At 36.1% G+C, this 25,188-nt stretch overlaps 1 protein-coding gene and 1 pseudogene across 7 annotated transcripts in view; one reads left to right on the top strand and one right to left on the bottom strand.

The window, feature by feature from the left end:
- Nucleotides 1–25,188, bottom strand: part of CLOCK (clock circadian regulator) — a 146,512-nt gene that overhangs the window by 94,662 nt on the left and 26,662 nt on the right. The window contains exon 1 of one of the 7 annotated variants that reach the window (XM_044226113.1): nucleotides 18,346–18,370. The exons of 5 other annotated variants lie outside the window; for them this stretch is intronic. The gene's annotated coding sequence lies outside the window, so the exon portion shown is untranslated. Of the gene's footprint in view, nucleotides 1–14,930; nucleotides 15,083–18,345; nucleotides 18,371–25,188 lie in introns of those variants that run through there. One more of the 7 variants, XM_044226111.1, reaches the window with a different exon arrangement.
- Nucleotides 363–447, top strand: LOC122890654 (annotated as a pseudogene).

The raw sequence follows: 25,188 nt of genomic DNA, 5'->3' as shown, positions 1-25,188 counted from the left end.
CCAGTAATTTGTGAGGAATCCTATAGTTTACATTTGAATGACCTCAATATACTTCCACATTTTGATTTGACCTAAGGAAGCACTAATAGGTTTCGAATGTGGCCATTGTGTTTGAGAAGCTTGAAGTTATTAAGATAAAACCTATCACCAAAAATTGGAAGCTAAGTAACTTGTGCAAAAGAAATACACAGAAAACTTTGGGTGGTTTGGTTAGAGCATAACTGGTAGGGTGCATAGGCCAGATTTTCTGGTTTTCAAAAACTGAACTGTAATAAAATTTTTTGGTGTGCTATTTCAATTTTCAGTAGCAACTGTGTAGAGGCTATTATTAAAACTGAGACTTATTTGAAAAAAGTAAAACAAGCTTTGCACAGTGGCAGTATCGTAGCCAATGAGGTTTATCTGAGGCGCAATTATTGCTAATTTAAAAAGTGAAACAAAATAAAATAAAATCCAAACTCCAAAATGAGCAAAAAGTATAACTAAATGAGGCACAAAGAAAATACATGGCTAATAAATGTAAAATTATTCCCAGCTAGAAATCAAAGAAACTTAAAAACTTGTTATAAATATCAGTGGCTCCTTAAAAATTATACTTCACATATTTATCATTCAGCAAATATTTACTAAGCACCAATACAAGTGTCCAACACTATGTTATGGTAGTTTTAAAGTGGCAAAACAGACACAGCAACTGCAATTGAGGCACTTCCCAGAGGCATGCACAAAGTGCTCTGTGAATACATACGAGGAACACAAAGGTTGAGGAAGCCTGCTGGAAGAAGTAATCCCTAAATTGGGATCTGAAGGATGAATAAAATTCACCAGGCTGAGAGACAGAGAACAGTGATGCCAAAAGAACAGTAAATGCAAGGGTCTGGAGACATAAGTAATAACTACAATTTTAGGGTACTCTAAGTAGTTCAGTATGATCAGAGCAAAAACCTAGGCACAGGGTGGGGTAAAAACTGGGGGTAAGAGATAAGAATGATGAGGTATGTATATAATGAAAGGTCACATGAAGTTTTAAAAAAAAAAATCACCTGCCCCTCAATGGCAACATGAAAACACTGAAGTAACTTTAAGCAGGGAAGTGAAATTAATAGATTTGTTCTTTTAAAGTATCATTCTGGCTACAATATAGAGAATGAAATGAGAAAGGCAAGACTAGAGTTAGGGAGACTAAGAGAAGTAGGTTATTATAATAGTTTAGGCAAAATAATGAGGCAGGGGTCATATAAATTAAAGAATTTCAATAAATGGGGCACCTGAATGGCTCAGTCAGTTAGCGTCTGACTTCAACTTAGGTCATGATTTCAGTGTCCTAGGACTGAGCCCTTCATCAGGCTCCTCACTCATTGGAGAGTCTACTTGTCTCTCTCCCTCTGCCCCAGCCCCCACTTGCACACACTCGCTCTCGCTCTCTCAAATAAATAGTTAAATCTTTAAAACAAAACAAAAAAAAAAAGAATTTTAATAAATATATTAAGATAACTACACAGAACCTGGTGATTAATAATCAGAAGTGCGTTTCAGGAAGCAGTTGAGAATATCATCCAAATTTTGGCTTGGACATATCTACGGGTTGGATAGGAAACACAGGAAGAATAAGCTGGAGGAAAACGAGAACTAATGACACTGAAAGCAGTGGCTACTATTTATTGAACATTTATTGTGTGCCCCTCATTCCTCAGTCTTCTCTCATTTAATACTCTCAATAATCATATGAGGTAAACTCTATTACTAGCTCCATTTTACTGATGAGGAAGCTAAAAAACAAAGACTATAGGTAAACTAAGCAATAAAGCTAAGATATGAATGTAGATAATTCAGCTTGAACTATGTTCTTAATCACTATGTTACAGATACCTCACATATATTTCAGATGATGGATTCAGTTTTATACATGTTGTGTTTGAGATACCTAAGGGATATGCAAGAGGAAAAACATCCAGTGGATGGTTAGAAGTGAGCTTGGCATTCAAGATAGAACTGGATGAAGATGTAAATCAGGAACCATCAAAATAAATATGTAAATTAAAGACACTGATGGGATATTCTAAGAAAAACATATAAGAAAGGCTAAGGCTGACACTGGATAAAAAATTCATATTTCAGAAACCAGAAGATTAATCAAATGGGAAGGAGGCAGAGCAAGGAACTTAAAGAAATGAGCTCTGCCTACACTTTGAAAACTATAAAACATTAATGAAAAAAACTGAAGATGACACAAACAGAGTGATATTCCATGATCATGGACTGGAAGAATTAATATTGTTAAAATATCCATACTACCCCTAAACTGAATCCAGAGATTCAGTTTAATACCCATCAAAATTATCAGTGGTATTTTTCACAGAATTAGAACAAATGATGCCAACTACATGTTGGCACGTTCCTGGAACCACAAAAGACTCCAAATAGCCAGAGCAATCTTGAGAAAAGAACAAAGCTGGAAATATCATTATCAGAGATTTCAAGATATACAATAAAACTATAGTTATCCAAACAATATGATACCAGCACAAAGATGGACAAAGAGATCAATGAAACAGAATGGAGAACACAGAAAAAAAAAAAAAAGCAAAAAACCCATGCATATATGGTTAATTAATCTACAACAAAGGAGGAGAGAATATAGACAGTGTCTTCAATAGATGGTACTGGGAAATGGAATATTACTCAGCCATAAGAAAGATGTTGCTATCTGTGACAATATGGATGGACCAAAAGGGCATTAACCTAAGTGAAATAAGCAGACAAATACCATATGATTTCACTTACATATATGGAAGCTTAAAAAACAAATGAACAAATAAAAAAAACAGAAACAGACCCATAAATACAAAGAACAAACTAGTAGTTGCCAGAGGTAGAGGTGCCCATCAAAGGATGTGCAAAATAGGGGAAGGGGAGTAGAAGATACAGGCTTCCAGTTACAAAATGAATTTAAGTCATGGGTATAAAAGGCATAGCACAGAGAATACAGTCAATGGTGTTGTCACAGTGCTGTATGGTGACAAATGGTAGTTACTCTTTTGGTGAGCACAGCATAATGTATAGAACTGTCCATCACGATGCTGTACATCTGAAATTCATGTAACACAGTGTGTAAACTATACTTCAATAAAATAAAATTTTTAAGTAATTTAAATAAGAATCAGAGGCACTTGGGTGGCTCAGTGGGTTAAGCCTCTGCCTTTGTTTCAGGTCATAATCGCAGGGTCCTGGGATCGAGCCCTGAGTTAGGCTCTCTGCTCAGCGGGGAGCCTGTTTCCCCCCTCTCTCTGCCTGCCTCTCTGCCTACTTGTGATCTCTGTCAAATAAATAAGTAAATAAATAATCTTTAATTTAAATAAGAATCAAACAAATAAAAAAAGAGATGGGCTCTGAAAACAGATTTCTTGGGTATGTATTATAGCTCAGTCCCTTTATTAGCTCTGGGTCTCAGACTAGTCAGTTCATCTCTATGCATCATTTTTTTTTTTTCATTTTTAAAATGGAGATATGACAGTAGGTACATGCCATTGTTCTGAGGATTAAATATGTTCCATGTTTGGGACAGCACATAGAAAACAGCAAATGAATTTTATTTTTTTTATTTTTTTTAAATTTCTTTTCAGCTTTCCAGAATTCATTGTTTATGCACCACACCCAGTACACCATGCAATACATGCCCTCCATAATACCCACCACGAGACTCACCCAACATCCCACCCCAGTCTCCTCCAAAACCCTCAGTTTGTTTCTCAGAGTTGGGGGAAATTGGATGGGAAGACGAACCATGACAGACTGTGGACTCTGAGCAAATGAATTTTAAATATGATTAGTGCTAATATTATTAATTAGATGAGATGGCAAAGGATCAAAGAGACAGAAGAACGCCAAGAAGGATTACTATCCCTAAAATTAAAGGAAAAGAATGTTTTTACAATTTGACAATGTTAATATTGCAGTGCACATGAGACAATGATTCTAAAATGTCCATTGTATTTAATAACAAAAGAATTTGATACCTTTGGTGAAGGAGATATGAAAACAGACACTGAGTACTGCTTTAAGAGAGTAAACTGGAAACCCCTTCCTTAAAGTTTGATGAGAAAAAGTTTAGTGAGATGTATCAATAGCCTGAAAATATTTATACCCTTTGACCCAGTAATTTTACTTTGAGAAAAAAGGGAACAATCAAAGGTGTAGCCAAATTCTGTATTCAATGCACTACTGTGCAAAATCTGTGTAAAGTTAGAAAGAATTTAAGCATCTAATAGCAGTAACAGTGGCACCAAGATATATCAAATATAAATTGAAATAAGCCAAAAGTAAAACTGTAGTTAAGTAGCTTATGAATTTTTAATATTCTTCTTTATTACATTCTAAAATTTCTTGCATGAGCATGCATGATTATTATAATTAGAAAAACTGAAGTGCTGCCTTTTCTTTTTAATTGTCCAACATTAGAGCCCTGATACTTCAGGAACATAAATTACATGTTTATCCACTCCAGAAAACAAAGTATGAGTAACAAAATAACATGTTATTGTTAAAAAATAGGAGCAACAGGGGCTATTTTCCTATGCACTGTTGCCATAGTTTAAAGAAAAAACTTGTAATTTCAACTAAATATCAATAATCTTTAAATTATTAGTTTTAAATGATTAACTCAGGAACTTGGGTTTAAGAAATGGAAACTACAATAGATCTTTTTCTAACCTAATAACCTACTGACCCACTGACCTACTTTGGAATTTAGGTCAGTTAAATCTGATATCACAGATTATTTCTGGAGCTGATGGATCTACTAACATTAATTAAAAGTAGTGCTGAAACTTAACTGACTGGGATAATACAAAATCCAAGCAGTAATCCTCACTACGTTTATCATGATTTATGAAAAACTCTAACTTGCTTCTGCAGATCACTCAATGTTTGTATCATAACTGAAAAGATAATTATTCTTAAGAGAACAATTTTAACTTGTGAAGATTCAAATGCTTTTTAAATTAATTAACACATGAGTAAAGATGAAATTAAATAGTTCTTAACTTACTCAATACTAAATGGGAACATTAGCCTACCCCTATATAGAATGGAGATAAAATATTAGCAAGATGAAAAACATTCTTACCTCTCTATATAGGAGTTTCTGAAACTAACTGAAACTGAGAACTGACAGTAAGAACAAGAAACACACCCCAAAGCAAACTTGAACTATAAACCAGACGAAATTCTGGCTCCAGACAAAAAACAAACGGCCAGAACTATTGTCTTTCAAAGGTCTAAATGTGAAGTATTTTTGAAGCTTCATTAAAATAAAGAAATATTAAAAAACTAGTACAACATTCTTAGTAGGACATACAAGAGTATTCCAATGATTCAATTAATGTATTTCTTCAAATAATGCCTGAGATCCCTACTCATGTAGTGGACTATTCTGGTCCACAGAATATTAGGAGCATCTTATTCCTTTTTCAGAGAGGAGACTGAGGGCTGAGCCTGTCCCCAGCCTCCACTGAGTCCCACAGAAGATCTGAAGGTACAGAACTGAAGCCTGAGTCCAAGTGAATTACACAGGAACCAGGTACCACAACCCTGAAGCTACACTCCACAGCCCTCCTGCCCCCACACCAGGACTCTTTACTAGGCTCAGCAGGAAGATAGAGGGGCCCTGTTGTAGACAAAATAATGGCGCCGCTAAAAGGATCATTCATGCCCTAATCTCTAGAGTCTGTAAAATGTCACTTTACATGGCAAAAAAGGACTTCGCAGATGTGATTAAGGTTCAAGATCTTGAGATGGGGAGATCATCCTGAATTACCTGTGGGTGTAGTGCAATCATGTGAGTCTCTAAAAGCAGAGGACCTTTCAGATACATGCACCCTTATGTTTACAGCAGCATTATTTACAATAGCCAAATTATGGAAGCAGCCCAAGTGTCTATTCATAGATGAAGCGATAAAGAAAATGTAGTATATACATATGTATATATAGGTGTACACACACACAATGGAATATCATTCAGCCATAAAAAAGAATGAAATCTTACCATTTACAACAACATGGATGGAGCTATAGAGTATAATGCTAAATCAGAGAAAGACAAATGCCGTATGACTTCATATACCATAATACCATATGACTTCACTCATATGTGGAAACAAAACAAATGAGCAAAAGGAAAAAGAGAGGGAGAGAGGGGTAGAGAGAGGGAGGGAAAAGAGACAGACAAACAAGAAACAGACCCTTAACTCTGGAGAACAAACTGGTGGTTCACAGAGGGAAGGGGAGGTGGGATGGGTGGAATAGGCAAAGGGGATCAAGGAGCGCACTTGTGTGATGAGCACAGGGTGTTGTGTGGAAGTCTTTAGTCACTCTATTGTACACCTGAAACTAATGCAACACTGCATGTTAACTGAACTGGAAATAAAATTGAAAAAATTAAAACGAACAAACAAGCAAACAAAAAACACCAGAGACCTTTCCTGGCTGTGGTCAGAGAATTTATGAAACCGAGAAGTGGTGTCAGAAAGATACAATGTTGTTGGGTTTGAAGGTGGAAGAAAGGGGCCATAACACAAGGAATATGAGGCTTCAAGAAGCTTAAAAACACAAGAAACAGATTCTCCTTGGAAAAAGAGGAAGGAATTTTCCAGAAAGGAATGCACCCCTGCTGACACCTTGAGTTTAGCCCAGTAAGACCCATGTGGCACTTCTGAGCTTCAGGACTGACTGTAAGATAATACATTTTTACTGTTTTATGTCATTAAGTGGTAATTTGTAGGACAGCAACAGAAACAATACAAATCCACGTATGTCTGGCTGCTCTTGATAAATCTCTCTCCCTCAATATTTACAATAACCTGCCTTAGAAACCATCAAGACTAATCCCATTATGCCCTACTTTCCTTTTATATCAGTTACTAAAAGAGGCCCAAGACCCTCCTCCCCCCTCCAACACACAATTACCTGGCTTCTTGTCCTTACACACTCTTTATAGCCCTACATCGATCCCTTTTCCCTTCCTTTCCCAATTTCCAAACTCCTTTAACTGTGTTCTCTGGAACTCATAGTGCTATCATTAACAAAATCTCCTACTTCCTCAATATATTCTTGCACACTCTCTTCGCCTTGCTTGCACCCAATTAAACCCCACTCTCCTCTAGAAGTTCTGCTCTAACTCCAGTCCTTTCAAATGACATTTGTTTCCCTCTCCCATGTCACAGATGACCAAGTCCTGGTGGTGAGGTGGACCTCCCTGTTCCTCACTGTCACTGCTGAATTATTCCCTTCTCGTGTCTCCAGATGATGTCAGCTGCAACCCTCTCTGTGTTAGAACTACTCATGAACTCCCAAAATAAACCCTCTTGTTCCTTCAGGGCTGTTAACTCTCTCCACACTTTCTCTCCTCCAAAATCCTTCCAGCTCATTCCCCTGAGTTATTCTAGAACTCACCATTAGAAATAATCACATGCCTCTCCATATTCTCTGTTTCAAACACTGATCCCTCCATAGCTCACACAAGCTGAGATAGCTAGCATGTGATCTGCTTGATTCAAAAACACAAAAAACAGATTTTTTAAAAATTGGCAGTACAGCTCTTATTTATTTATGCTTCTGACTTTTTTTTACCCCCCAACCTCTCCTAGCCTCCTAATCTTTGCTGGGCCTCCACAATTTCTCATCCCAGAAAAGGCACAAAGGAATAAGGCAAGTTTATCTGAGATGGCCAGGAAATATCAGACAGAAATGCTTACTTCTTTTCCGTGTTTGTCTAAATGCCTTCCTTTTTGCCACTGAATCCTTTGTATATTTATCATGGATAAGCCACTCCATGAGACGTTCTGTAGCAAAATGCAATGACTGCTTACAATTCTATACAGTGCAAGTCATACTGATGACAAAAACTTCTTAAAATTCCAACTTACAGCATTTATTAATACAGGCACAAATCACACAAATACTGAAAAACATGTGGAGGGGAAACCAGGCTTCTGAAGGTCACATCTCTTACCACATTGCACAGTACCAATTTTCCTTTCTAACTTCGTATTTCTCTAACCTCATCCCCCATTCCATCCTCACTGTAGACATACTCCCTATTCTTGAACAACAGTGAACTTCTCACCAGTCCCAGAAGGGAGCAAACAAAAAGACCCCTGGGTAAGCCAAGGTCCACACGTCAGGGCCCAACATATTATCAACACAAAAAACTTCTGAATAAACTAGAATTAACATTCACAGGAAATCACATTGTCATTCACATCAGGATTCAATTAATCAGTATATAAAATTCATGTTGTTAGTGAAAAACTAAACGGATGTACCATGTATTAGTTTCCTATGGCTTCTAAAACACATTACCACAAACTTAATGGAATGAAAAAAACACAAATTTATTCTCTCCCAGTTCCAACCCCACTGGGCTAAACTCAAGGTGTCAGCAGAGCTACGTTCCTCTCTGGAAACTTTAGCAAAAACTGTTTCCTTGCCTTTACAACCTTCTCAAGGCTTCTCACCTTCCTTGGCTTATGGCTCCCCTCCTCAATCTTCAAACCCAGCAGCAGGCCATATGCTTCTCAAGCTGTCATCTCTTCTGCCTCCCTTTTCCCTTACAAAGACCCTAGTAATTGATCACACTGGGCCCACCCCGATAATCCAAGAGAACCTTCCCAACTGTAATTCCTCTTTGCCAATCAACCTAACATAATCACAGGTTCTGGGAGTTAGGGAATGGACATCTTGAAGGACCATTATTCTGCCTACCACATTCCTTGACCAAAGAAGTCTCTCTTTGGTGAGGACAAAATTAAGTATCTTTGGGGAAGATAAGACATTAAAGAACAATTTGATCCATCAATAGATAAAGGACCACACCACCATAGCAGGTAGTTTGTAACCTTTTTTGTTTTTTTGGTATTTTATTACTGAAGTATTGTAACTTCTGAGCTGTCTTTTCATTTTCTGTTTCTTCAAGGAAACAGAAATAATAATGTGGATGATAATTCATGTTCTAGGAATTCAACTGCAACTTTCAAGCCTAACATTATTGCTATATGGCCCCAAGAGGCTCTATGTCTTCTCTGGATGGCAAAAGTTAGTTTAATATCCAAAAGAATATGAAAGCATTCTTTCCCTTTTGGACAACTATTTCATGTGCTATACTGAGTTAAAAAAAAAAAAAAGGCATAATTTCTAAGCGTCAAACATTTGTCCAAAGAAGATAAATTAAATCTGGTCCTTTGTGGATTGGCCCGTTTTAAAAAGACAAGTGTATGTAAATTTCTCTTTTCTCCCCAAGATTTTACTTATTTATTTCAGACAGGGAGCGAGCAAGTGAGGGATGGAACAGAACAAGAAAATACCTAAGCAGACTCTCACTGAGCACATGGAGCCTGATGTAGGGCTCCATCCCGCAACCCATGAGATCAGGACCTGAGCCAAAACCAAAAGTCGGTCGGTCGCTTAACCAACTGAGTCACCCAGGTGCCCCTGGGTGTATGTAAATTTCTGAGCTGGATCTGAGGAGAGGGAGAAGAGAGGGAAGGAGTGAAATGGAAAGGAAAGGGAGGGCGAGAATGAATGAATAAAACGTATCAACCTAGAAGTACAGAATTTTATTAGTGATAAAAATTTCCAGGGACCTGTTATTAAGTAGTAGTGTGAAATAACAGGCTTAGGGGCTAGCTCATGACTTATTTAATAACTTAAAACTATTATGTACAAATATGACAATGCCACCAGACCCATGTAAAATGCCACTAAACATGTATCAATTTTTAAGGCCACAAGTATTCCTCTTTTTTGCAGTATAATCCCTTTATAAAACAGGCAGTTGTTCTGACCTATTAAAACTTGGGTTAACTGCCAGGTTGCTTTTGTGTAACCAAGTAGGCAAAACAAGTTCACAACTATCTGAAAACTAGTTCAAATATGTTTAGATGGATCCTGAACCACAGATTATTCAGAAAACTACAACATTTCTTCACTGAGATAATTAATATATCTACACTTTAAGATAAAATTTACGCCCTTTACATTTAAGATTTTGCAGTATGACTCATATGCTATCCATTTCCACTTTTCTGTCTTATCCTTATTTACCTTCAAAACTCTGAAATAAATATATGTGGGTCTCTTAGTTGACTATTAACTATTTTTTAAACCTGATTAAACAGATTTAAACTGACTGCCAAATCCTCACCTGAAATGTTAAGGTCTTAGAAAACGGCAGATCCAGACACTATCTGGATCTGTGGAATAGGAAGGGAGATGGGGGCTCACATTGCACAGACAAATCATCTCAGTAGCATGCAAGTAGGAATATTTAAGGACAAAAGAGAGTGTGTGAGTGGCAGACTAATTCACAGCCAGAAGGCCTATGACCAGGTTTCACAAGGTGCAACCTAGACTTGACAAGTATTACAGAACAGAGACATTCATGATACAGAAGACGCAGGATTTGAGATTTCTACTGATTTATCTTTATGTCTGCTACTGAGCCCAGAGAGCAAATTTGTATTTCATATATTATTTGTTTTTTGGTTCTGAAATTTCCATTTCATTCTTTTTTTTTTTTTTCAAAGATTTTATTTATCCATTTGACAGACAGAGATCACAAGTAAGCAGAGTCAGGCAGAAAGAGGGGAGGAAGCAGGCCCCCTGCTGCGCAGAGAGCCTGATGTGGGGCTCGATCCCAGGACCCTGAGACCATGACCTGAGCTGAAGGCAGAGGCTTTAACCCACTGAGCCCCCAGGTGCCGCCCATTTCTTTTTTTTTTAATTTTTTTTATTTTTTTATTTTTTAAAAGATTTTATTTATTTATTTGACAGAGAGAGATCACAAGTAGGCAGAGAGGCAGGTAGAGAGAGAAAGAGGAGGAAGCAGGCTCCCCGCCGAGCAGAGAGCCGGATGCGGGACTCGATTCCAGGACCCTGAGATCATGACCTGAGCCGAAGGCAGCGGCCTAACCCACTGAGCCACCCAGGCGCCCCGCCCATTTCATTCTTTTACATGATTTCTATTTTTCAGAGGAGAACTATGTTCCATTCATTTCAAAAGTGTTCACTTTTACCTCAAGGAGCACAGATACAATAGGTGTTTTAAAGCCTTTTTCTAGAGGCACCTGGGTGGTTCAGTTGTTAAGCATTTGCCTTCAGCTCAGGGTCATGATCCCAGGGTCCTGGGATCAAGCCCCAAGTTGGGCTCCTTGATCAGCAGGAAGCCAGCCTGCTTGTGTTCTCTCTCTCTCTGTGCGTCTCTGTCAAATAAATAAATAAAATCTTTAAAAAAAATTAAAAAATAAAGCCTTTCTCTAAAAACTCCACCATTGGATCATCTGAGGTTTGGCATCCATTCATGATCTTTTCACTTAAAAAGTGGTCCGTTTTTCCTGTTTCTTGGTATGTCAAGTAATTTTGGATTATATCCTAGACATATATAACCTGAGTATCAGGTTATAAAACTCCAGATTCTATTAACCCCTTCTGGATAATTTGATTTTTTACTGAAGTTTATTGTAATTTCCGTATTGCCTTCCATGGGTAGTAGTTCAAATGTCAGTTCAGTTTTTAAAGCCTTTACTTTAACTATATTATTTGGGTTTATCCTTTGCATGAAACACTCAGAGGCAAGCCTGGATCTGAATAGTGGTTTATATCATAGTTCAGTTCTCTAGGTCTTTGCTTTGTTCCTTTGGATCTGTTCTGTGCATGTATAGCTCATGAGAAATGTAGGACCTTTGTGGGGTTGTACTCAAAATTAGGGAATCTCCTCTCAGCTCTCTTCTCCCTGAGATTTTCCTCACATGCTCCAGTTTCCAGCAGCCCCTTTCCCAATTCCTCTGCCCAGAGAAATCAACTTCTCTCAGAGTTTTAAGTGCTAGTGCCGCCATGGCAGTGCAATTTTAGAAGTGGAGATAGTCTTATTGCAGGTCTGAGAGAGAAAAAGGAAAATAAGCAGACCCCTCTTCCTTATTCTTTGACTAGAAATGTAGGTTTCTCTTAAACTTTTAGCTAACTGCTACACCCGCTGTGTATTTCTACAATTCAGCCCACCATGTGGTCAAAACTGGGTCAAAGAAAGAAAAAAATGATAAACTCACAATTATACAAGTTACCCTGCAAACTACAACTTCCCTTCTCAATTTGCTTTAATTTTCAGTCTAAAATAGTTGTTTTTGTATTTCACTAGGAGTTTCTATTTCTAATCAGTCAGAGAATTAGGCTTATTCCATATCTTGGTCTACCCACTGTATTATAACCATGTCCCAAAAGACTTTTCACCTAGTGGCTTCAGTAATCACTTACCATTATCTTGATCCATTATTTCATCAGAAGTTGCACTGTGGGGGCACCTGGGTGGCTCAGTGGGTTAAAGCCTCTGCCTTCCGCTCAGGTCATGATCCCAGTGTCCTGGGATCAAGCCCCACGTCGGGCTCTCTGCTCCGCAGGGAACCTGCTTTCTCCCCTCTCTCTCTCTGCCTGCCTCTCTGCCTACTTGCGACTTTTCTCTCTCTCTGTCAAATAAATAAAATCTTTAAAAAAAAAAAAAAAAAAGAAGTTGCACTGTGGTGAGTTTCTAATCCTATTATTTTCTCAACATTTCTTATCAGCTGTGATTCTTCTACATAGGTAAACTCCCTCTTAACTATTTGGTTATCCTGGAATATAATCTGTGCAGAAAAGCACTAAATGGTTGATTCTTTCATTTATAAATGATTTTCAGAGTAATGACCTGATACCCAGGGGAATTTTTAAATATTATGATGAACTTCTGGAATCTTATATGTGTATCAACCTACTACAGTCATTACATTTCTTATACCTATTTTTATGAAAATTTGCAAACACACAGAAAAGTAAAAAGAATAATATAATTATTAACCTACAAATCACCTATTTTCAACAATAATCAAATCATGGTCAATCTGGTTACATCTATACTGCCCCTTCTCTATTCCTCCCCACCCTCCTTTGTATTATTAAAAGTAAACCCCCAAACTGTATCACTGCATCTGTAAATACCGCAGTGTGAATCTATAAATTATAAGGACCAATAAATAACATAACCACAATATCATTACCCTAGCTTAAAAAGTTAACAGAGATGTATAAGACCTCCATACACAAAATAAAATTCTAAGATTCTGAAATTTTCAATACTGAAAAATGTCCAATATACCTAATTTGATCTATAGATCTGATATTAAGCTGGCCAATATAAATATTAAATAAATAATATTAAACTTGCTTTTTTTTTTTAAAGATTTTATTTATTTATTTGACAGACAGAGATCACAAGCAGGCAGAGAGGCAGGCAGAGAGAGAGGAGGAAGCAGGCTCCCCGCTGAGCAGAGAGCCCGACGTGGGGCTCGATCCCAAGACCCTGAGATCATGACCTGAGCCGAAGGCAGAGGCTTAGCCCTCTGAGCCACCCAGGTGCCCCTAAACTTGCTTTTTAGAAAAACTTGCTCACTATAAAGAAGGTTATCTATTTAGGAAACTGATGGGTTGACTATAATATTTTTATTGAGATTCAAAAGACCAATAAAAACCAAGGCAATTGTGAAGAACATAATTGGAGGATTTCAAGCTATAGTAATTAGAGGAGTAGGGCACTGGCACAACAACAGCCCACGGAGCAGAAGAGCCCAAAAACAGACCCACGAATAAATACCCATCTGAATTGCAACAAAGGCACTAGGGCCTTACCACAGGGAAAGGATAATCTTTTCTTCAACAAACAATGTTTGACAAAATGGGTTTCCATAAGGAAAATAAAATGAACCAGGAACCTTACCATATGCCATGCCTAAACCTAAGTGTAAAGGTTAAAACAATCAAGTTTGTAAGAGAGAACATACAAGAATATCTTCTTGGCTTTGGGATAGACAAAGATTTCTTAAAACACAAAAAGCAAAAACCATAAAAGAACTATTTGGTAAAATGAATTTTATTAAATTTAAGAAATTTTCTTAATAAAGACACACTACTGGGGCACCTGGGTGGCTCAGTCGGTTAAGTGTCTGCCTTTGGCTCAGGTCATGATGCCAGAGTGCTGGGATCAAGTCCTGCATCAGGCTCTCTGCTCAGCAGGGAGCCTGCTTCTCCCCTCCCTCTGCCTGCCCTCCTGTCTGCCACTCTGCCTACTTGTGCTCTATCAAAAAAAAAAAAAAAAACTTTTAAAAATAAAGATACACTGTTAAAAGAGTAAAGAAGTAGGATACATATCTTCAATACTTAATCCAACAAAAAACTTACCCTAGAAATAAAGAACTCCTACCAATCCACAAGAAAAACAACTCAACAGAAAAATGGTCAAATGACATGAAAAGGCATTTCTCAAAAGAGGATATCCAAATGGTCACCAGCATACAAACATGTGCTAAATCCTTAAAGGCAGCAGGGAATTTCAAATTAAAACTCCAATAATTTTTTCACCACATATATGGCAAAGAAGCTAATATTAAAAAACACTAATAATTTTAACTGCTGGTGAGGATGTAGAGCAATGAGAACCCTTGTACACTGTTGATAGGTACAAAGAATTCCAACCATTTTCAAAAATTAGGGGCACCTATTAAAGCACAGCAGTGAAATACCGTGATCAATAATTTCACTCTTAAGATATTCACTCAAAAAAAAAAAAATGCATGTATATGTGCACCAAAAGACATGCTCAAGAATATCCACAGCAACATTGTTTATAATAGCTAAAAACTGATAATGATCCAAATGTTCATCAACAGTAGAATGGATAAACTGAGGCAATATACAATGAAGTATTACAAAGCAATGCAAAAGAGTAAGTTAATGTTGTGTGAATCAACATAGGTGACTCACATAAACAAGATGTTGATCAAAAAAGATAGTCAAAAGATGGTTAACAATAGACAATACTAATGAATAGTAAATGAAGTTAGAATAATAGTTACCTTTGGAAATGTGTGTTGACTGTCAGGGGGCATGAAGGAGGCTCCTAGGTTGATGAAAATATTCTATATCTTGATCTTGGTTAAACGAGTGTTGACTTCATAAAATTTAATCAAAAGGATACTCAAGATTTATCCACTTTATAAAAAGCATGGTTTAATTCAATGCAAAAAGTTTTAAAAGTTAGCAATATTGTATCAGTCCCTTAATTTTAAAATTTTTAACTTTCTGGTTGTTTTACTTGGTAAAATTCAAATCTAGGAGAACAAGATTTCTACATCAGTTTGCTTCTTAATTGGCTATTAAAAGATGTATTTACTTCCTTTATCAATACAGTCACTGAAGAATGATCTTGATATACTGATCTTTCCCAAATTATGAAGGTAACAGAAGGTCTAGGTTGAAGTTAGACCCATCCCATTATTTACAACCTAAAAATTGTAAGACGACTTTTTTTTTCTTCTGAGACAATGTGTGTGTGCAAGTAGAGGGAGGGGCAGAGGGAGATGGGGAAAGAATCCTCAAGCAGACTCCTTGTGGAGCACAGAGCCAAATGCTCGGCTCAATCCCAGAACCCTGAGACTGTGATCCAAGCAGAAACCAAGACACAGACACCCAACTGATGGAACCACTCAGGTGCCCCTATTGACCAATTTTTCTATATTAATTCCAGATCCCCAGTTCCCAAAATTTGTATTTGGCGGGGGATTAAAGAAAAAAAAAAAAGAAATTTAAGGCTTCTGAGGCTATGCAATTTTAACTAAAATTGCATAGCAAATCAAGGCAAGGTGTTAGCATAAGGCTGTTGTGAAAATGAAATAAATTACTAAATGTAGCATGCTTAGAATATAATGTCTGGCACTAAAATAAAAAGCTCAAAAAGGTCATCAATTATTAGTAGCAGTTTAAAAACCACTACAGTAGATCCTTACTCTTGAATTTCCTTAAAAATATAATAAATTTAAGGTCAAATATAATAAATGTAAGACAGTAAAACCAGATCTACTTTTAAAAACAAAGCTGCTCTATGGCATTAAGGGAACACAATAGACTTTTTTTTTTTTTAAAGATTTTATTTATTTGACAGAAATCACAAGTAGGCAGAGAGGCAGGCAGAGAGAGAGGAGGAAGCAGGCTCCCTGCTGAGCAGAGAGCCTGATGCGGGACTCAATCCCAGGACTCCGAGATCATGACCTGAGCCGAAGGCAGAGGCTTAACCCACTGAGCCACCCAGGCGCCCCATAAAACAAGCTATAGTGGACATTATATTAAAGCAAAGTAGTAGATAGAAGAAAATTTAACACATTATATCTAAAATTTTTCAAGTTCTAAATTCTACTAATTGGTATTTAACTATGATTTTATGATTAAAAAAACTGATGAGATAATCAGCAAGAATACTGCTAATATAAAGACTTCATCTTTGCATAGCAGTTTTACATTTGCTAAGTTCTATTTCATTTTATCTCCACATTACTATAAAATAACTAAATTTTATAGACTATTTATAAGTCAAACTTATTAAATCTAATAAAGAATCACAGAACAGAGTATCTGCACTGACTACCACAAATTAAGCATAAAACACCCAATAAAAAATATTGTTCAGAATAGTACCACCATGTACACAGAGGCTGTGTGGAAAGCATTTTGAAAAAAGGACAAACACTGTAAAGTGTATTTTTAATCAAAGTAAATAATTTAAAAGCAACAGTATTTGGACATAATCTCTAGGTTTTTAGTAATTGCTAATGCCATTTCTTTAAACTTTTTACTTGAAAATACCTTCAAACTTTCAGAAAAGTGCACAAATAGTTCAAAGAACTTTATGTATATTTTATCCAGACTGATCAATTAACATTCGCATCATTTTTCTCAATGTATCTGGATAAACATTTACTGAACCATTTGAGAATAGATTGTATCTATCATACCCTTTTACCCCTAAATATGTGAATATATGCCTCTTAAGAACAAAGACATTCCCTTAAATAGCCACAATATAGTTACTACCTTCAGGAAATTTAACAATTACACAAAATTTTAATTTAATGCATATTTTCTTTTCTTTTCTTTTTTTTTTTTAACTGACCAAATGAAGTTCTCTAAGGCTTTCTTCCTCCTCCAACACAGGATCCAGTCCAGTCATGTAATGACTGCATTTAGCTGTCCGATCTCCCTAGAATCCTTTAATATGAAACAGTTTTCCTCCACTAAATGCCACTTAAACTATCTCATTAACAAGGTGTTCTGCAGGATAATACTTTAAAAGCTGGGTTCTTCAGCAAACTATACAGGGAAGGTTCATTAAAAAACGATAGTCAACAGATAAGTTGGGGAAGTTTCAGACGACTTAAGATGAATATATGAATCTTGCTATCCAAGAGAAGTTTTTAATATATATATAAATAAATATATATTATATATATATTTATATATTTACACACATATATTTTAAAGCTTTATAAGAAGAAGGCTTCTAAGTTTCTGAGATTGGTAATTTCTGGATTAGTTTATTTTAAAAAGTAACAATTTATAAACAACTTAGACAAATAAATCTGGCCAATGATTTCATGGCTATCTGTAGAAAACAGATCCAGAGAAAATTACGGTTTTCATCAAAATTCTCTTCTAGTTTTGTTTTAGTTTTTTTTTTTTTAATTCTCTCCTACAGTCAACAAAAAACACCCACTCCCAATAAGCAAACCTTTAAAGAAACTAGAATTACTGTGACCATTCATATATATAATAGGTACTAGAGCTATAACAGATCTTATTCTTTTACTCAACACTGACTTTGTGCCAACCATGTGTCAGGCCTACAATAGCCATGGTGGCATCCATTGTTTAAAAAACAGGCACAGTATTTACCCTTAGGAAACTTACAATTTAGTAAACCCAACACCCTTGGTTTCAGATAGAAAAGGTATTTTTTTCCCTATTTTGAAAATAAACCTACTAACACTCAACCTATAAATACCTCTCCAACCATGAAGAGCATAGGTCAGTTAACTTATTCTGAAAAGGACTACATAGTAAATACTCTTGGCTTTCTGGGCCCTAGGGTCTCTAATGCAACCACGTACTTAAATTAACTCTGCCACTAGAGCATGAAAACAGCCATGCACATTATGTTAAAAAAAAAAAAAAAGAGAGAGAGAGACTGTGTTCCAATAAAGCTTTATTCACAGATGCTGAAATTTGAATTTCATATCATTTTCACTTCACAAAATAGTATTCTTTTTAGATTTTCTTTTCCAAAATTCTAAAGATAAATTAAGGCTATCAAAACAAGTAGGAGATCATGCTCTAAATATTCTTATAATACTTTGTCCTATGCTTCTTGCCAGGTGATCGTATACCTTACTATAACCAACAATTATGAATTACACAGAAAAAAGAAAAAATACAACATACCTCAGAGCTCAAAACGAAAACTGAAGGTATCTAGTGAAACTCACCAGGTTCTAAAAATTCATCTAAGAAGAATGCAGAATGTTCCAAACACTCTTACACTGTGACAGAGTCAGCTTCTAACTTTCAGCGGCTTTACAGGAAAAAATAAAATAAAAATACTGTAAAACAAGGGCAGCTGTGGAGATAATGTTAGCCAAAGCCTAAGCAAAAGTATCTCTACTATTTTTTTTTCCCGTGCATGTATACAGCATTAATTGGGGCCTCCTATGTGCCAGGAACTGGGGATGCAGCAATGAACATGTCAGATCCCATCAACCCGTGTGGGAGCTCACTATGTAGAGCAACTCCAAACGGGATGAAAGGCTTTAAGAATCATGACGTTGTGAGGGGAAGGTATGGCAGAAAAACAAACCAGTCTGGTAAGAATTGGTTAGGAACGGCCTCCTAAAGGAGAAGCATTTAATGGAAGCATGAACAGGATCTGGCCAGATAAAGAAAGGCAGGAGGGAAGAGAAAGTGTTTCATCCAAAGTGAACAGCAGGTTCAAAGGGCCAGATATAACAGAGAAGTCAGCGTTTGTGTAGAAGTAAAATAAGTGCAATGTGGCTGCTCAGAGTAAGAAAGGAGATAAAAATAACATTCTTGGAGGTGAGACAGATAACATAGGAAACAGGCGAAGAAATTTGCCCCAGTCACAGAGTCACAAAGGGGTAAAAGGCAGAGCCCATTTCAAACCTTCATCACCTGACTGGGATATACTACCCATTCTTAAGTTCTTTTCAACCCACTAGCCTTGAGGGTTCAGAGGGGGCCCTTGGAAGGAAGCTGAGGAAAAAATGCTTGTGAAGGATGAGCCTTTTAGGGGGCTTTTGCAAGGCCCAAGACTGCCTGGGGCCGACAGCCTACCTCCCTATGAATGAAATGGATAACTACCATCAAGAAATCCTTCTGCATGGGGCGTCTAGGTGGCTCAATGGGTTAAAGTCTCTGCCTTCAGCTCAGGTCATGGTCTCAGGGTCCTGGGATCAAGCCCCACATAGGGCTCTCCACTCAGAGGGGAGCCTGCTTCCTCCTCTCTCCCTGCCTGCCTGCCTCTGTGACTACTTGTAATATCTATCAAATAAATAAAATCTTAAAAAAAAAAAAAAAACCTCCTGCAGAATGATGGCAAAGAAGTCAGTCTCCAGCATCGTTCTCAGTTATTAACAATTACCAAGCACTTTACTATGTGTGAAGCCCTGCTGTAAGTGCTTTACATATGTATTAACTAACTCAATCCTCATAATATCCCTATGAGGTAGGTACTTTTATTAGCCTCTATTTCCAGTGTGATTTTATAAAACCATCCAATCATGGCCAGTAATTCTTATTAACAATTAAAGTTAAAATGATTAGAAACATTAATATTTCTCACCACAATATTTGAAAGCATTTTCATTACCCTTCTACCAGAAAAGTACCATTTTAAGTATCAATTAACAAAAATAAAAGACTACAACATTAATTCAGTTAATTTTTTTGAAAAACTAGCAGTTCTATTAAGGAAAGAATCTGGAAAATCCTGTTCTCCTTATTCATTCGCTCACTATGGTCTGTTCGATAAGAAAAACACACCACATTCCTGGCCTCATGGAGTTTTAGGCACTGAAATACAATGATGTTTGATACTCCTGGGCAATTACATTTTGCAACATATACTAAGTTTTGGGGTTTTGGGGGGGGTCCTAAGTTTTTTTGAATGAAGAAACAACAATCACATAGACAAAATCTGATGCAACAAAAGACAATCAAAACTTGAGGGAGCAGATTGTGAGCAAAAATATACGAATGTTAAAAGAGGAAGAGAGAGAATAAGAAACTGTTCCACTGAGCAGTATACTCAGGAAGAATGAAAAAGAATCCTCACTCAAAGAGAGCAGAGAGAAATAGTAGTAATTAGTGCACAGTGATGAAGGTCCTTAGGAAATTAACAGTAATGAAAATAAAAAGTATATGAATATTCTGCAGCATTAGATTCAAGACTATAATCTAGTGACGAAAGATTAAACCTTAATCCAGCAGACTTCACACTGGGGACCAGATGGTTTTAGAAGAATCAACTTCCATATCCTTAATTTCCAGAGTTACCAACCAATTACTAGAATTAATACCAAGGTCAGAGCCTTATACTCGTTTCTCCTTTCCTACACTCTACATCCCCTACACTATACATGTAATAATCCTCCTTCCTGCAGTTCACAAAAGATGTATCTCTCACACATCTAACATCTCACTACAATGTATCTCCTCGAATTGCTAAAAAACATCCAGAACACCAAAGTAGTTTGAAATATTTGTATCAGGCGAACACTTAATGGAAGCACCATATATCTAAGGTGGTTTTGTTTTTCCTATTCCTTACACAATAATACCTTACACAATAATTCCTTAACAATAATACCTGATATTAAAAAGGAGATATTTTGGACCAAATGGGCTGCTACAAATTTGGGAGGTGAAAATAAGAAAAACTTCTGATTAAGAAAGCTCACATGAGAGAGAATCCAATGAAAACAGTGATGATAAATATTGAAAAGTGCTATCATTTAGTTCATCCAGGTAAAAACAGTATGACTAGAGTCCTTACATAACTTATCTAGAATTATTTAGAATCCAAGATCTGGAAAGCATCTTGAATTGGAATTCAACATCTGTACTTTCAACCATTCTCAAAAAAAACAACAGTCACCTGTGTCATATGTCTGTGAATTGAAAATACTGTGCATGGTTTTAATCAGTTGAAAAGAGCACTTACCAAAAAAAAAAAAAAAAAGAGAGAGAGAGAGAAAGAGCTTTTACTGTCAAATCAATAGCATCTTTCCAAGTGAAAGTAGTGAACACTAAAGTTAGTGTTTTACATTTTTTTATTGAGAAACATTTTCATTAACTTTTGTTAAAAGAATACTGGACACAGTGAATCCATATTTTTTTCTAACCTGGACAAGCCATCATACTGTCACATATCAACCAATTCTTTGCCCAGTTTTTCATCCCTATGTGAACTTATGAGATACAGATTAATTTATCAGGAATATGCTATACATTCAAGTATATGTTGAATTCTAATTCAAGATATACTTAACAAAAAGTAAAAATAATCTTTTGTAAACCTCATACTAATGGCCTTATATTTCTTTTTATTATTAATTTCCACAAAAACCAGTCTTATTCTAACATCAGTAATATTCATCCATGGATACATAAATCCCATGAAAAGAGCAGTCTGCTCTAAAGAGATGCATTTATGTTTAAGAACAACTTAACAAACAAAACCAAGAATATATTTATGTCACACTCATAGTAATTATAATGTAGAAGAAAATTCTTTAACACTTAGACCACTATGGTCACAGTTAGTAAACATTAAAAATTTCAATTTACATTCATATTTTTGATGCCCAGAAACACTTTTCAAGTGCTGGAAAAAAAAAAGAACTACCAACCCAGAATCCTGTATCCAGATAAAATATTCTTCAGGAAAGAGAGGGAAATTAAACATCCACAAATGAAGGCAAACAAAGAAAATCTGTCACCAGTAAAACTACCCTAGAATAATAGCTAAAGGAGGTCCTTCAGACAGAAAATACATTTATATATGTATTAACTAACTCAATCCTCATAATATCTCTATGAAGTAGGTACTTTTATTATTTCCAGTGAGATTTTATAAAACCATCCAATCATGGCCAGTAAGTCTTATTAACAATTAAAGTTAAAATGATTAGAAACATTAACATTTCTCACCACAATATTAAAAGCATTTTCATTACCCTTCTATCAGAAAAGTACCATTTTAAATATCAATTAACAAAAATAAAAGACTACAACATTAATTCAGTTAATTTTTTTTTTAATCTTAAAAGAAAAAAAATCTAAAAGAAGTATTGGAAAATCAGGAAGTATGGCAAGAATAGAACATGAATAAATATAACAGACTTTCCTTCTCTTATATTCTTCTTATATTATTTTTAATGGCTTAAGCAAAAATGATGACACTGTGTGGTATGGTTCTCAAAATGCAGGGGAAAAAAGGCAATATATTAGAAATGGAGGGGGGATAAAGAGACTTAAGAACCAGCAGGATATGATAAATTATGTATACATAAAACAGTTCCTAAAGCAATGACAAAAAAGCTATTCAAAGAGATACCATATCTCAAGGTAGAGAAAGAGACCTAATAGTGAGAGGGCTAGTCCTTCAAAGAATTTCAGCTAATAAGAACAAAAGAAATGACACAGATGGGCAATAATCATTATTAGATTTGAAACAATTAGGGAAAAAAGGAATAGTAAATTTCACAATGGATCATAGGGTTACCAACTGCATGTGAACTTATGAGCTCTTAGCACTAATCAATCTTAGCACCTCCAAAAGTGAGACAACCAAATATTAAGAACCCCCTGAGGTAATACGTAATACATAGTACTACTTATAAAATATTCTTGTTGAAAAGAGTCAAAATAGGATCAAACCTTTAGATCATATATTCCTTTTTTAAAGATTCTATTTATTTATTTGACAGAGACAGACACAGCAAGAGAGGGAACAGAAGCAGGGGGAGTGAGGGGCGCCTGGGTGGCTCAGTGGGTTAAAGCCTCTGCCTTCAGCTCAGATCATGATCTCCGGCCCCTGGGATCGAGCCCCACATCAGGCTCTCTGCTCAGTGGGGAGCCTGCTTCCCCCTCTCTCTCTCTCTGCCTGCCTTTGCCTCCTTGTGATCTCTGTCTGTCAAATAAATAAATAAAATCTTAAAAAAAAAAAAAAAGAAGAAGAAGAAGCAGGGGGAGTGGGAGAGGGAGAAACAGGTTTCCCGCCAAGCAGGGAGCCCAATGCTCAATCCCAGGATCCTGGGATCATGACTGGAGCCGAAGGCAGACACCCAATGACTGAGCCACCCAGGTGCCCCTAGATCATATATTCTTAACTGGAGTAATATCACACCCAAAAGGTAAAAAGATCTTAAAATGATAAATTAAAAGTTTCTTACCCTCCAAAGCACAACACTATCATCTGTCCCCTGGGTCTCAGGAGGTAGAAAACAAAAAATTCTAAAAAGGCCCTTTAATGGGACAGTAATGAAAAAAGAAAAAGTTAATAAACACTACTTTGGATCAAATTTCCAGTTTACATTACTACTGGAAGAAAACAAATAAAATGACATCAGGAAAAAGCAATCAGAAAAACCCAGAATGTGAAATATTCCATAGAACAGTTCCTTCAACATGGAAGTAAGGTAAAGGCAAATGGAGGAGAGGGCCCATCAATTGTTGTGAAATTTAAAAAGACTCAAAGTCTTCAGTTTTAAAAATATACTTAGAAATACAGAACAATGACATGTGGAATTTGCTTCAAAATAATATTAGGAAAGGAGTGAGGGTTTAAATGAAAAAAGACCCCATTATTAAAGCTGGGTGACAGAATTCTGTCATTTCATTATTCTATTCTGTATACTCTTGTATAGTTTAAAATATTCCATTAAAACAAAATCATGAGTTATTTTAGGAAGATTCTTCTTTCTTATGAAATTAGAGAACTATATACACACAATAAAATACAGTAGCTAAAAAAAAAGAACAAAATAAATAAGTAATATCAATTAACTCTGGAAGAATCAGATTACCTAGGGTACAGAAGAAAACTCAAAACAAAACAAAATATCCTCAAGACACTCCTGAATAAACTGCACTGCATGAAACAAAACCAGGATGCTATATATTTAACAAACAATAATACATATTTTGCTACACCAATAACTGTTAAAAATGCTTTACAAATATAAACTCCTTTGCCCACAAACTAGTTATTATCTTCATTTTGGTTACAGTAAGTGACCTAAGATAATATATTAAGTGGTGGAGTTGAGATCTAAACCCACACAGTGTGGTAGTCTGGTTCTACTGCACAGCTTGTAACTACTATACCATGCTGCCTTTTGAAATGATACAAGGAATATTAACAATGCATTTACAGACATTCACAGAAAGGCAGAAAGATATAGTTGAAGGAATCTGTCAGAATACGTAATAAAAAAGAAGAGGTAGAAAACATGAGAAGAGATAAAAGACGTAAAATCAATCCAGAAGGCCAACATTCTATTGGTAAGCATTTCAAAATAGGAGAACAAAGAAAACCAAGAACTATTACCAAAGAAATAATAAAAGAACATTTCCCACCTGATGGAAGACACAGGCATTTCAACCACAAAGGGCCCATCAACTCCAAAGGGTCCAGTGAGGACAAAAATAATTCATACCTAGACAAATAACTTTAAGATTCCAGAATTACAAAGATCCTGAAGCTTCCAAAAAGAAAGAAAAGGAGTCCTTTAGAAAGTAACAAGTCTCAGAATAACATCAGACTTCTCACCATCTTGACCCAGAGAAAAAGAGCAAAACCCTCAAGTTCTGAGGAAAAATTAACCTAAACCTAAATTTCTACACCCAGCCGAACTATCAAGCAATTATGAGTCAGGCCAAAGCCATCTGAAGACAGCAAAAATTTAGACCTTGTAAGTATTTTGGATACTGACATTAATTAGGACACATTCCAGAAAGAGGGAGAATACCATGAAAGAGACATAGTAGGAATCTAAGAAACAGTAAATCTAACCCAGAAATGCAGGAATACCTTTGAATGGAAGCTATACAGACTTCCAAACCTATCATGACTAAAGCAGGCAGGAAGAGAGCTCTAAAAGAGATCTCTCCAGGACAACTAAAGATTCCATCAACAAATAATAGATGCTATGATTCAAGCAGGAAACATGTGAGGATATGGTAAAGGTATCTTTTTCAAGGAAAAAA

This window comes from Neovison vison, chromosome 11, assembly GCF_020171115.1.
Source record: "Neovison vison isolate M4711 chromosome 11, ASM_NN_V1, whole genome shotgun sequence".
Taxonomy (NCBI): domain Eukaryota; kingdom Metazoa; phylum Chordata; class Mammalia; order Carnivora; family Mustelidae; genus Neogale; species Neogale vison.
The sequence above is the reverse complement of the archived record's forward strand: the minus strand, read 5'-3'. Positions and strand labels throughout refer to the sequence as shown.